Source organism: Perognathus longimembris, unplaced genomic scaffold (assembly GCF_023159225.1).
Source record: "Perognathus longimembris pacificus isolate PPM17 unplaced genomic scaffold, ASM2315922v1 HiC_scaffold_5931, whole genome shotgun sequence".
NCBI lineage: Eukaryota > Metazoa > Chordata > Mammalia > Rodentia > Heteromyidae > Perognathus > Perognathus longimembris.
The window spans coordinates 824355-838903 of record NW_025961413.1 but is presented as its reverse complement, the minus strand read 5'-3'; the positions used below and the strand labels follow the sequence as shown (position 1 = coordinate 838903).

At 44.8% G+C, this 14549-nt stretch overlaps 1 pseudogene; it reads right to left on the bottom strand.

The window, feature by feature from the left end:
• Positions 1–7149: 7149 nt before the first annotated feature.
• On the bottom strand, positions 7150–11347 carry LOC125345578 (annotated as a pseudogene).
• Between the last annotated feature and the right edge of the window lie 3202 nt (positions 11348–14549).

Here is a 14549-nt window from a genome sequence, read left to right as displayed (position 1 = left end):
TGGGAATCAGGATTCCACCTTCTGACACACTTGGGTGGCCTGTCTGTGTCCTTCTTGACGGCAAGGTGCTGTCCAGATCCATGGCGGGTCCCAGGGAGTTGAAGGAAGGGATTCCCAGACCCCAGGGTAGCCAGATCCGCTCCACTTGCTAGTGCTGTTTCAACCCATGTGCATTGCACAGGATGTTCACAGGAGCTGCTCACTTCATCTTCCTATGTGAAGAGAGTCTGTGTTAGAATCTGGGCATCAGGAACTTTAGAATTCTTGACAAATGGAATTTGCTGGCTCTGCTGGCTCTTGTAAGACTAGTCAGAGGACTTTTTTTTTTTTTTTTTTTTAGAAATCACTGATACTCAGAACTTATTCAACACAAGATTATATAATGTTACATATACAAAAATGAAACCAACCTTTTTTACCTGACATGAGCACACACGTGCACACATGCACAGTCTCTGCACAGGAGTCTCTCATGTTCCAATAGAAGTCTGTGGGCACAGTGGCTCAGGAAGGCACAGACACTTCCTAGGCTAGATATGCCAATGCCAGCTAATGCATAGATCATATGATAGCACTTACCTACCTGGCTATAAGTTTTGCATAGTTGTGAATTAGGTGTTTCACTTGTTGACCTTAGATGCTCTCCTTAGCTTAAAGCAGGCTGCTCTTACAATTGCTACTGATAAAGTGCTAAATCCCGAACTGGAATTCTATCTCAAATAAGGGAGAAGTCTTAGGTAGTCAGTTCCAACACCACCACCCCCTTCTGATCTGAAGTGTGTGTCTTTTCCATTTTTTGATGAAATGTGGAGGAGAAATTGGTCCCAGCCTTTGCAAGCAGCCTTTTCAGGATCTACTCCAGTAAACCTTTTCACACAGATGCATGTGCACATGTGAACACACACACACACAAACACACACACACCCACACACTCCCTCTTTAGCCTGACTACTTTCCTGAGCTTCAGATCTTGCTCTACGTGAATCCCGGGGCAGTTCCTTACTCTAGAGGAGTACACAGGAACAAACTGGTAATTCGCCCAATAGATTTGGATGGAAGGGTATTAGCAGCTATTTCCAGAGAGCTTCATAAATTTTCAAAGAGGAAGCAATTCATCTTTGTCTTTTACCTAATGCCACTTAGAAAGAAAATCCTGTCACTAGCTAGAACAGCTAGAACAGCTTTCCAGAAACCATCGCAGACACCATATTACCTGCTGTGTGACTACACATGCTTCAGAATGAACAGACCTCGGCTAACCCCTGAACAACTCCTTCCCTTGTGTAGCCAAGAACGCCTTTTTTGATGAGAAGTGCCTCAAGCTTAACGCAAGATGCGGGAATTATTGCTACAAAAACGAGGAGCTCACAGGCCTCTGCCAGACAGGCCTGAAGTGCTGCGTGACCATTGAGACCTGTGGGCGGGGGGACTATGAGTGACTGCAAATACGAGGGCGGGACCCGAGAAGTTCAACCACTTCGCTTCTTTTCATGCTGGCACTTGCCGGTGAAAAGATACTTCAATAAAAATAAATAATTTGTTCTGGCCAGTGTCGAGGGCTTCTTGGTTTATTTTATTTATTATTATTATTGTTTGGTTGATCATGGTGCTTGAACTCTGGGCCTGGTCACTGTGGCTGAGCTCTTAGCTCAAGGCAAGTGCTGTGCCACTTGAGCTACAGCATCACTTCCGGTTTTCTCATAGTTGATTGGAGAAAAGTATTTCTGGTCTTTCCTGCCTGGGCTGGATTTGAACCACAATCCTTAGATATCAGCCTCCTGAATAACTAGGACTACAAGCATGAGCCACTGGTGCCTTGCTTGGTTTATTCTTAAAAATAATTTTGTGGGAAGGCAATTTTCATAAAGCCATCTTACATTTCTCTTAAAAAGAAAATAGCAAGGATTATTCACAGACCAGTAGCTTCATCTCAGGCAGTTGACTCTGACCAAATTACTGAGATGAAAAAGAGAGGTACAGACAGATGACAGACAGGCAGATAAGGAGGAGGAGGAGGAGGAGAAGGAATAGTGGAAGGAGGGAAGAAGAGAGGTAAATAACAAGGAAGGGAAGGAAGGACATAAGGAGAAGGAGAAGAGAGGGAAAGAAGAAGGAAGAAGGAAGAGAGTAGGGAAGAAGGAATGAAAGGAATAAAAGAAAATAAATGGGTAAGTAGAGCTAGGCAGTGGTAGCTTAGTCTGTTATCCTAGCTACTCAGGGCTGAGAACTGAAGGTCATGGTTTGAAGCCAGTCTGGGCAGGAAAGTCTATGGTACTTACCTCCAACAAACAATTCAGAAAAGGCTGGAAACGGCACTGTGGCTAAAATGGTAGAGCACTAGCCTTGAGCAAAAGAAGCTCAGGGACAGTGCCCAGGCCCTGAATTCAAGAGAGGCAAACCTCAGAAACGTGGCTCATGCCTGTAATTCTAGCTACTTGGGATGCTGAGATCTTTAGATCACAGTTCACAGCCAGCCTAGATAGGAAAGTTTGTGAGACTCTCCAATTAACCAGCAGAAAACCAGAAGTGGAGCTGTGGCTCAAAGTGGTATATCACTAGCTCTGAGCAAAAAGAGTTCACGGGGGCTGAGAATGTGGCTAAGTGGTAGAGTGCTTGCCTAGCATGCATGAAGCCCTGAGTTTGATTCCTCAGCACCACATAAAACAGGAAAAGCCAGAAGTGGCGCTGTGGTTCAAGTGATAGAGTGCCAGCCTTGAGCCAAAGAAGCTCAGGCACAATGCCCAGGCCTTGAGTTTTGCCAGCCCCAGGACGGGCAAAAAAGAACAATTACTATGATATCCATTCTCTTAACAAAATTGTAAAGGCTATAGACATGACCACTGTGTAGTTGATGCCTAGAACTATTCAACTTGTATAACTGAAATTTAATATCAGTCTTTCAAATCCTTCCCTCCCAGGATCCTGTAACCATTCCCATTTCTATTTCCTTAATACTTCAATCTCTTTCTGGAATATTCAGGCAACCCATAGGAGTGGAATTGTACAATTTCATTTTCAGATTTCTCAATACCTAATGAGGAGATTTTGAAAAAGCAAAGGTGTGACAGAAGTCAGGTAACATTTTTATGGCTGTATCCACACCCGTGGGTTGGTGAGCACACCCTAGTAGCTGATGAAAGAGTTGATTCAGTTTGCTGTATTGCCACCTCTATGTGACCTTAGCAAGATTCTTTAAGAGGTTGTGCCTGTTTTTGACCACTAAAGTGCCTTCTTATCATTAAATAATTACCATTATAATTGTACACGAGATGCTGCTACAGAGTATGTCAATACCACATTCGTCTCTTCAGATTAAATCTGAGAAATAAATTGAGACATGATTTACATTCATTTAGGAAAAGACAACCATGTCAGTGCAGAGCCCAAAGTGTGCATAGATTAGAGCAAGATCTTACAAGTGACTGCATAGAAAGCCACTTTAGAGATGAACAAAGGAGGAAATCTATGTTCCATGATCACAGAAGCTATTTTGAGAGCTATGGTCTTTTCTGCCATTCGCATATAAGAATTTTTATGAGTTCTTACCAGGACCCGGATGAAACAGACATCCAAGCATTTTAATTAGGAGCCTATGTGAAAAGTCAGATTCTTAAAACGCTTCCTGCATTCTTTGCCCCATTCAAGTTGCATTCTACTGTTGATACTTTGCGCAAATTTCCCCTGCTCCCAATTTCTTTTTGTCCTTATTTTTTTTCCAGCCCTGGGGCTTGGACTCGGGGCCTGAGCACTGTCCTTGGCTTCTTTTTGCTCAAGGCTAGCACTCTGGCACTTGAGACACAGCGCCTCTTCTGGCCTTTTCTATATGTGTGGTGCTGAGAATTGGAACACAGGGCTTTGTGTATATGAGTCAAGCACTCTTGCCCTCTATTAGTCTTTTATAACTCGGCCCCTGCTTTCATGTTCTCTTCCCAGACGTTGTCCACACACATTGCTCATGTCCCACTGGTATCTGCTCTGTGTTTCCATTCATAAACCAGAGTTAACAGCTCCTCGGTGGCTCTTTTCAGCGCAGTGGGGTGCTGGTGGCGGGTGTTACTTTGTATTCTGGGCCTCGAGCCTCCTGGGAAGGCTTCTACACATCCGTTTTTCTACTAGGCACTTTTTTCCTACTCATGGAGTTCTTTGTTGTTTAATTGGCTGCTTTTCAGGGTTTTTGTTTATTTTTCTTTAGGTATGTAACAGCAAGACAAACTAAAATGAAAATGTAATCTTGTAGTGCCTATTTTGGATGGTGACTCATGGAGTTCTTGCACCCCTGTTATGTGGCGGATTCCCCGCCCGCCTCTTACTCTTCGTTTCCTGGGTTCTAAAGGAGATGGAAGGTACTTGTGTATTGGGGTGTGCAGGGACCCCCGAGGTATGACACTCAGAGTTGAATCCTGCACCCAGAGAGGGCCCCTCACAAGCCACTTCTGAGCTCATGTCACCCACTAACCTTTTGGTATTAAGGTCACAAAAAAGAGAAGAATAGAAAGCAGTGGGGGAGCCTCATGGTTGAGGGCCCAAAGGCAGTGGCCAATGACCCTCAATGGCCTCCTGGTCTTTTATTCCCCGGGGGGAGGGGGGCTGCACCTCCTCTGAGGCAGTGAAACTTAACTCACAGAAAGGCAGAGCCACCTCTGCTGGAATGCTTCCGAGCTCTGGAGCCCTGAAACTCGGTGAGCAATTAGCCTAATTACAGGCAAGCAGTGGTACTCATGTCCTCTTTCTATGCAGTATGGATTTCGCCAAGGGTTAGGACTTGTGGCCCTTTTCCTTGTTGTAAAACTCATAAGCGTAATTTCTTATTTATGTTTTCTTTCCCATTACATGCTGTAATGAAAGTATTATAATTCAGTGCACACATACACTGTGTAAGGAATGATAAAGTCAGGGTAATCAGGGTCTGTCTTCGGAAGGTTTCATTTTTTTATAGGATTTTTTATTTTTTTGGTGTGTAGAGGGGTTGGTGCTGGTCCTGGGGCTTGAACTCAGGACCTGAGCACTATCCCTAAGCTTTTGTGCTTAATTAAGGCTAGCACTGTACCACTCAAGCCACAGCTCCACTTCCAGCATTGTGGTAATTTATTAGCTATAGGAGGCTCACGGACTTTTCTGCTGAGGCTGGCTTTGAACCACAATCCTTGGATCTCAGCCTCTTGCACAGCTAGGATTATACGAGTGAGCTACTGGGCAGCTGGCAATCTTCCAGGATTTTTTTTCTTTTTGGTTTTTTGCCAGTCCTGGGCCTTGGACTCAGGGCCTGACCACTGTCTCTGGCTTCTTTTTGCTCAATGCTAGCACTCTGCCACTTGAGCCACAGTGCCACTTCTGGCTTTTTTTCTATATATTTGGTGCTGGGGAATCAAACCCAGGGCTTCATGTATAGGAGGCAAGAATTCTTGCCACTATGCCATATTCCCAGCCCCACTCTTCCAGTTTTGTGAGATGTGTAATGAACTGTTGTTTACTACAAGTACTCTTTTGTGATTTATAACGTTAGAAATACTTTTCTCCCTATGTGAATTTGGTTGTTGTTATTGGTTTGTTGGTCTTGGGGAATGAACTCTGGGCCTGGGCACTGTCCCTCAGCTTTCCAGCTTAAGCAAGGGTCTTATTCTTCCACTTGATCCACAGCATTTCTTCTGGTTTCTGGTGGTTAATTGGAGAGAAGAGTCTCTGGGACTTTCCTGCCTTTGGACCAGGATCCACGGATCTCAGCCTCCTGAGTAGCTAGGATTACAGGTGTGACCTGCAGACTGCTCGCACTCTTCCTAGCCTCTAGTGACCACTACTGCACACGAATTCTGTGATTAACTTTTTTAGCTTTCACCAGTGAGTGGGGACATAACCACATTCATCTTTCCATACCTAATTCCTTTCACTTGACATGTTCTCAAGTCCTGTCTATGCTCTCTCAATGGAGAACATGGTTTAGAAAACTTTACAAGGCACCATGGGAAAAGAATTGTCAGTTTGCTACAGTATCTAGCTAATTCATTAAAGGCAACTAACCTAGGGGATGAACTCATGTAGTATTGTTTCCTTGTGATTGGTTTGTTTAACTGAATGGTATAGTGTCCAGTTCCATTCATATTCTTGAGAAACAATGACAGGATTCATATTCCACTATTGCTGAATAAATGAAGTAAGCCACAGAGCTTCCAGAAAGGCTCAGTCCTACTGATTGCGGTCCCCTGAGATTCATGCAAAACTTCTGGTTTTGGTGGTACTTGGATTTGACCTCAGTGCCCTACACTTGATAGACAAGTGCTCCTACCACACATATGACATTTACTTTTTTTTGGTCTTTCTTTTCAGCTAAGTCTTTAAGTTCAGACTGGCCTTCAGATGTGATCTTCCTATCTATGCCTTCTCTGTAGTTGGGAATACTGACACATTTTAATATGCCAAGCTTAATTGTTGAAATGGAATTTTATTCACTATTTGCAGGGAGAGGGAAAAGGAGAGGAAAGAGGAGCTAAGCTGGCCTTGAACCCCTTTTGTCCCAATCTCTGCTTCCTAAGTAGCCAGGAGAGGCCTGAGACACCATTCCTGGCCTCTGTACTAAGCTTCTAACCCTTCAAACTGGCAGAAGACAACTCCTGATTGCCTCAGTGGGCTAAAGTTGTGGCAATTTCTCACAGCAGGTCACAGATAAGCAATGCAGTGGTTTATGAAACCACTGAGGAAATGCTCAGTAAAGGAGACTGGCTACAAATGCTCCAGCCAAGGTCAGACATGGATTTTGATCCGAGCACTGTTGTGTTCAGGACCCAGATCTGTGGTAATGGCTGACATCTGGTTTTTCATTTGGCCTTGGTCAGAGAGGGAAATCTGGCCAGTCTGCACGGGAGAGGGGCATGTCTCCTCCCGGGAGGGGTGGAGGGCTTCCCTGTGGCACAACCCAACAGGTGTGGTGAAAGCACCCTGCCCTGCCCAGCCTGTTCCCAACAATACCCAGCGGAACGATGGAATGGGCTGGGAGCCAACCAGCCATGGAGGGTAATACGGGTAACATAAGTTTTTAAAATAGGTTTTGGTTTATCTTCCTTTATTGTTTATTGAGGAATCAGAAAGAATATCAGTGAGAAAAAGAAAGATGGGGGTGGAGGAGGGAGAAGAAACATTTAAACCAACAAGAGGCTTCAGTGACTCCTGGGGGTGGTGTTCTCGATCCTGGCATGCTTGCCCATGGGCAGGCAGCAGAATCTGTTTTCTAAACATCATCCCACGTACACCTCTGTTTCAATGCAGTATATTTGGCAGGTGCCATTGGGTCACTCACAGATTTCCTTGAGCTTGCCTCTGACTGCACAGAAAGAGGGGCATGGTAACCATTCAGCAGTCTTACTATATTTTTACCTTTCTATGTGGGGATGGGGACAGTGTTTGGAAATAGCTTTGGATGGATGCGTGCTGTTACTTGATTTCTTACACCAATGCTTTAAAAGCTTGGGATTTTTTCTTGAAAAGAACCCAGCAATGCGGGATGCTTCTAAGAAATAAAAGATGGAGTAGAGTGTCCATCTAAGCAATAGCAGATGGAGTAGAGTGTCCATCAGCCCTGCCTGAGTTCTCAGGATGCATGTTACTTTGTATTTTTGTTTTGTTTTGTTTTTGTTTTTTGCCAGTCCTGGGCCTTAGACTCAGGGCTTGAGCACTGTCCCTGGCTTCTTTTGATTCAAGGCAAGCACTCTGCCACTTGAACCACAGCACCACTTCTGGCCGTTTTCTATATATGTGGTGCTTGGGAATCAAACCCAGGGCCTACTGTATTTGAAGCAAGCACTGTTTCCATTAGGCCATCTTCCCAGCCTGTTACTTTGTATTCATTTCCCTTACATTACCTTCTATTCATTTTCCTTACTCCCATTACATTCTATTCATTTTCCTTACTACCTACCCTCTCTTCAGACAGATGCAAGAGACACTAGTTTTACATAGTATCACTGATTTTTCATGGAGTAGAATGATTTCAGCGAAGAGAAATACATTTCACTCTCCCTCCCCTCTTATATGTTAGGTCATCATATATCTTTCACATCTGTATTTCTATAATACATGTGTAACAGCTATATTTTTCAAAAGTAGAACTGAAATACAACTTTAAAGGACAATACACTTCAAAGAAATGGGCAGAGAGTGTATTTTCCTGGGGAAGGAAACCATATTCCTCCATATTCAATGTATAAATATGTTTGTGTTGATACTTGCTATGATCTGCTGTTTCATCCCCCCAGGTAATGTATAATTGTGTGTATGTGCACGTGTGTATGTGTGTGTGTGTGTGTGTGTGTGTGTGTATCTCACAATCTGTTTCAAGCCTTGGAATATGGCAAGAATTCATTAAATGACTGTGGAACAATTGCTACAATACTGGCGATTTCCATCCTACAGCATATTAGTGAGAAAATTTCCTGTTACTCTGTGTTCCCATGTGTTGTGCTATTTTACTGTGGCTGAAGGAATTGAGTCCTACAATCAGAGGAATTTGTGAAAATATCCTATCATTACTCATTGCAACAGTTCAGACTATGTAGAGAACATTTTTTGTATTGGGAGTTCTTTGGGAGTGAGCCTTGTCCTTTATATATTGCAGACAAACTATCACTTATAGACATCTGCTTTTGAAGCAAAGTTGAGTGTTCCAACAACAACACAGACAACCTCTTCTCTCCACAGAAGAACTGTGAGTGAGGTCAGGAAGCAAGGGCCCTTATGTCACACTGTCATCCAGTGACAAGGCCAGGACCATAGCTTGCGTTCTCAGCTTTACTCTAGTTCCTTCTCTTACAACTGCCCCTGTTCTCTGCATACTCCCAGGCTTTCCTGTGATCTCATTAAGATCCTGTGATCCTCTCCTCTGGCCTTCGCAGTGTCTTCCTGTTCCTGCCGCCCCACACTGGGCTTGCGACTCATGTTCTTCCTCAGTTCTTCCCACCATGTTTAGCCAGAGTGGCCACTCACTAAGTGCTCAGGAAGCAGACAGGCAACAAGGGGTGCGCAGAGGTGACTAGGCTGCACTGTAAACAAGAAAGGACCGTCCACGAGGAGGTTACCACCGTGAGGTGCTCCCCAGCAACCATTTCTGTCCTGGTCATGACAAAGCTGGCTTCTTGTTTTATTGAAATACCTTTACATCATCTTGACAAACACGTACAATTCCCTTCAAAGAACAGAAAGCACAGTTGAGGTGATTCTTAGCATGTTCCCTGAGATTCTAAACGTGAGGCATATTCTTCATGGTGCACAAAGCAGCTAGACACGTGCTCTAGGAAAGTATTTCCAGATCAGCAAAGCTCATGTGACTTAACAGATAGAAATGTGCTTCTCACATGTGCAAACACACACACACATGCACACACACTCATTAAGCTACAGATAAAATCCACGGACACTCTTAGTGTTCACAAATAATCAACACGATTGTTCCTCTGAAGTCTATACCTACAAGACCTTTTCAACTTAGTGTTTTAGTGTTTCAAATCATGTGTTCCTTCTGGTTTTTCTATGTTTTAGTCATGGGATTCTCTTTCATCCCTCCATCTGTTACTCCTCCCACCATCCCTCCCTCTCTACTTTGTCCAACTCCTCTCTCTTTCTTTTTGTTATTAGTGTGGCTTGAACTTGTGGAGCTGTGGTGCTCAAGGCTAGAGCTCTACCACTTTGAGTCACAGCACCTCTTCTGGTTTTCTGATGGCTAATTGGAGATAAGAGTCTCAGAGCTCCCTGCTTAGGCTGGCTTAGAACCAGGATCCTTAGATCCCAGCCTCTTGAGTAGCTAGATTTACAGGTGTGAGGCACCAGTGCTTGGCTGTCATGTACTAGTCTCTCTCTTCCTTTTCAAGAGCTCTGTGTTGGAAGTGTGCCGACTTCTACCTGGATTGCATAGCAAAGTGACTAGACACAGGAATCAAAGTCATCATATGGGTTTGGTCCTGATGCACTTGCTTTCTAACATATAGTGCATACTCAACAAATATCTGATAAACTAAACTGGCTTTCCATCTCTATTCTCTGTACAGTTCAGTACAGCCTTATTATTATCTTTAAGTAGTTAAGGCGTTGCCACTTAATAAAGCAATTTATTAATATGATGTGTCTTGATCAATGTCACCTCTTTCAACATTCACTCCCATCCCTCTTCTCTCCACAGTCTTGTTCATTTTATTTTATTTATTTATTTTTTTGCAAGTCCTGGGGCTTGAATCAGGGCCTGGGCACTGTCCCTGAGCTCCTTTTGCTCTAGGCTAGCACTCTACCACTTGAGCCACAGCGCCACTTCCAACTTCTTCTGTGTATGTGGTACTGAGGAATAGAACCCAGGGATTCACGCTTGCCAGACAAGCACTCTACCACTAGGCTGGCCACATTCCTAGCTCAGTCTTGCTAATTTTATAATGTACATTAGATTCACAATTGCATTCTCCCCGCCGCCCCCCCCCCCAGTGCCTCTTTTCTCTATTGCATTTGCAACATCAGACTTGTCCTTAAAGCTGCCCCTTGCTACCCTACCTGAAGTATTATTTGCTCGGCCACAGGAGATGGATCACAGCTGCACACATGGAAAGAGAACCTCTGAATTCACAAGGGATAGTCATGCTTTGCATTATATCTTCGTTGTAAATTTTCAGACCTGTCTGTTTTACCCCAAACTTGTACATTAGCACTTGCTAAAAATATAAGAAGGATCTCCTATGCTCTTAAATACCCATGACTTTTCTACTCTTTCCTTAACATGAGAGGTTCTGAATTCTTAGGAAAATATGAGAAGATATCCCCACTGGTGTGAAGCATTGAATCTGTTTTCCTGGGCATCATCGCCTGGAGCTCCTTCCAGTTATTAGACAAAGTGGGGGCTGTTTCCAATGCTTGCAAATCTCTTTACTCCAGCGCCAAAGTCATCCTGAGGCTCCATTATAGGAGCCGCACCAGTACAGACAGGCAGAAAGGCCCGGCGAAGGGCATTTCCTGGCCAGACGCCTATCATCTGGAAGCTCCCAGTCCACTGCCCCCAACACTCTTGGTCTGTGGGCTGCACTCTATGCTTAGAAGTTGCACCCAAATTCATGGGTTCCTTCTGCCTATTAAACATCCAGTCAGCCAGAGCAGAAATTGGACGTGGGTATAATTACAGCACTGTAGCCCTCGTAGTCAAAGACCTTACAAATTTCTGGAGAGATTCCCCCTTCCCCCTTCATGGCACAGGTGAGAGGGGCTGTTCACTCCTGACATCCTTACCAGGCCACAGGCCTGCACTGTTACCTGAGCTCCTCCACACACAATGTTGTTACCTGGTAGAACTTGCCAGAGAATGAAGACAAGGAGGATGGCAGGCTTCATGGTTGGAGAAAAGAAAAGCTTATTTGAAGGAGGCAGAGAGAGCTTCTGTCTGTGGATGTCTAGAATGAGCACAGTGTCTTTGTCTGGGCAGAGAGAGTCCCTCTCTACCTCATTAATGGACATTCGGGGAAAGAGGTGCTCTTGGTGTGCTGAACAGCCTTGAGGGAGAACTGGGAGTGCCTGCTGGCCTGAACCCTCAGGGCCTTGGGAAGATGTGGTCACATAGTTCTGACCATAGAACGTTGTGCAGTAGAAACACACCCGACACACACTTCTGTAGCAGTGAAATCTTATGTAGTAAATTACAAGCAGTTGGATTATAATGAGCAATGGTTTTAAAAAGTGTTTCTGTCCCCAGGGTCTCAGTGGGAGCTCTTGTTCTGTCTGAACAGCATGCAATTTTATGGCACTTCTGTGAATGAGGATTTGAGTCTGAAGTATAAGGAGCAGGAGACAAAGGCAATGTTAATGAGTAAAGGGGCGTATGGACAGGAGGAGAAGGTGTAATGGAGCATGGGACCAGAGACAGGCCAGGAATATTGGGGCTGTCCACAGAGCCTCAGTGTTCCCACTGTGTGTCTCATGTTATTCCGTAGAAGAATGCAGTTTCTTAAACCTCACCCTGACCATGTTCATTCTTCTTGTAAATGAGTATCAGCCCCGAAGTTTACCAAATGGACTCTTATGAATTAAATGGATGTTTTGAGCAGAATACTTAGATAATACTTAGAATACTTAGGTATTTCTTAAGGATAAATATTTAGGCTTTTCCCCCCTTGGAAGTCATGGAGCTAACGCTCAGGGCCTGAGTGCTGTCCCTGAGCTTTTGAGATCGAGGCTAGTCTTCTTTCTACCACTTTCGGCCACAGCTCCGCTTCTGTTTTCTGGTGGTTAATTGGAGATGAGTTCCCAGAGATAATTGGGGTCCTGATTATCCCTTCTTTTTCGCTTAGATTGTTTGTGTTGCTGATGTGTAACCACTTTTGTTACAAGGGGCCCTAATCAATTTCACTGTTTTCTGTTTTTACTGACTATTGGCTCTGCTTCTGTAAATCCTCTGGCTTCCATGTAAAGTACTGTGTGTGGTTTTCCCTGTCTAAACCCTGCTGAAAGAAGGCTGGTGTTGCACTCTGCTGCCTGCCCTGTGCAGTGTAGTCCTGAGATAGTAAAGGCTCCTCGCCCTGCTTTTCTGAGTCATTGGTCATGTTTACAGGAATTGGGGACACATCAGTCTGGTCCTGAGTAGGGAGGGGACCTGAGGTGGAGGAGAGGGACCGATGGGGAAGGGCTCTGGAGAGGACCAGAGTGAGTAACAGGCCAGGCCGCTGAAAGAGGCTGTGTGAAAGAGAGGGCTGGAGGAGGGGAAGGAGGAGCAGGATGACAGGGAGGACTTGGAGCTTGCCGGGGGTGTGGGGTGGTTGCCACCTCTGCAGAGGCCAAGGCTGAAGGAAGGGGATGGAGGTCACCTGCCCCATCCCCCTGTAAGGGGTAAGGTGGGGACTTGTCTGCCTGGTCCAGTGAGAGTCTAGCGGTTCGGCAGGTACTAAGTATACAGGACAGCACGGAGAGCAGAGCGGTTTACAGCGGGAAACGAGAAGGGACCTAAGTTGGGGAGCCCATCTACTTGCTGAGTGTATTAGGGAGGTCAGATCTGGCCAGTGGCATCATTAACTGTGGAGGGACTTCAGGCTGACTCCAGCTCAGATTAGTGCTGAAGCCAACTCCATCTCCACTAAGCTTTCCTGCACCCAATCCAGGAAGCAAACCTTTATTATGATAAGTTATGCAAATTGACCACCTAAGGTTTGGGAGCTTCAAGGGAACCTGTGCCCTCACATGGGTAGGCATATCCACCTGACATCAAATCCATGTGCCCTCCAGAGTGACTTCAAAGGTAAGGCATTCCACTGCACAGTGCCTGTCCATGTTCATACAGTGTAGTCTTCTATAAGCTCCTTCCCTGGCTGTGTGAAGGAAGCAGTTGGTTATGAGTTACTAGAAAGGGAAGCAAAGCTGTACCACCAGTCTCCCATTAGAATTCCTCTCACATAGCATCAAAAGATCAGGAATGTATGTATTACCTAAATACATTGGTCTGAGCTCAAAACTCCAGTAAAATAAATCAAACAGGCATTTCATATGCAAACACGTATAATTATGGTTTTGTATACTAATAGAATAATTCTTGCCATTAAACTGGCTGCATACTTTCTATCTTGAATAAACAATCTGTTCCAAAGAATATTTCCAAGCCGGGTGCCGGTGGCTCACATCTGTAATCATAGCTACTCACGAAGCTGAGATCTAAGGATCACGGTTCAAAGCCAGCGGAGGCAAGAAAGTCTGTGAGCCTCTTATCTCCAATAAACTATGCATAAAACGTGTGAAGAGGGGGGCTGAGAATATGGCCTAGTGGCAAGAGTGCTTTCTTCTTATACATTAAGCCCTGGGTTTGATTCCCCAGCACCACATATATGGAAAACGGCCAGAAGTGGCGCTGTGGCTCAAGTGGCAGAGTGTTAGCCTTGAGCAAAAAGAAGCCAGGGACAGTGCTCAGGCCTTGAGTCCAAGCCCAGGACTGGCCAAAAAAAAAAGTGTGAAGAGGGTCTGTGGCTCAATTGGTAGAGCACTAGCCTTGAGCTGAAGAGCTCAGGGCAACAGTCAGGCCCAGAGTTCAAGCCCATGATGGACAAAAAAAAATTTATTGTCTGATATAGAGAAAAATGTCATTCTGTACAATTTATATTACAGGCAGATAAGTGATAGATCATGCACATCGCCCTGTGTTCGAGGAGTTTTATATACAAAGCAAAAATAAATACATGCTAGTCTGCCCCATGCTGTTCTGCAAAGTCATGTTCTACATCTTCTGAGCCAGCCTGTCAAGCACCCTACCAAACCAGCCATGCCCAGCCACAGGCCTGACACCAGACCGTGCTCCAGCACGACTCAGTGAGGAGTTCCTCACACAGCACATGCAACTCATTTTTTCTTTTTGACTCTCACATTTCAGTCTTTTCTGCTCTTCAGTTTCCGTACCATACCACATTAGTTTTCCTCTTTTTATTCTAATAAACAGCTCTGTTAGTCTTCACCATGGTCATATTATCATTCCCATTTAGAGTGGAAATTGCAGCCAGAAGTTCAGCTTGTGAGGACCAGAATTAAGATTCCAACCCAGGTGGTTTGCCCTGCTATTGAT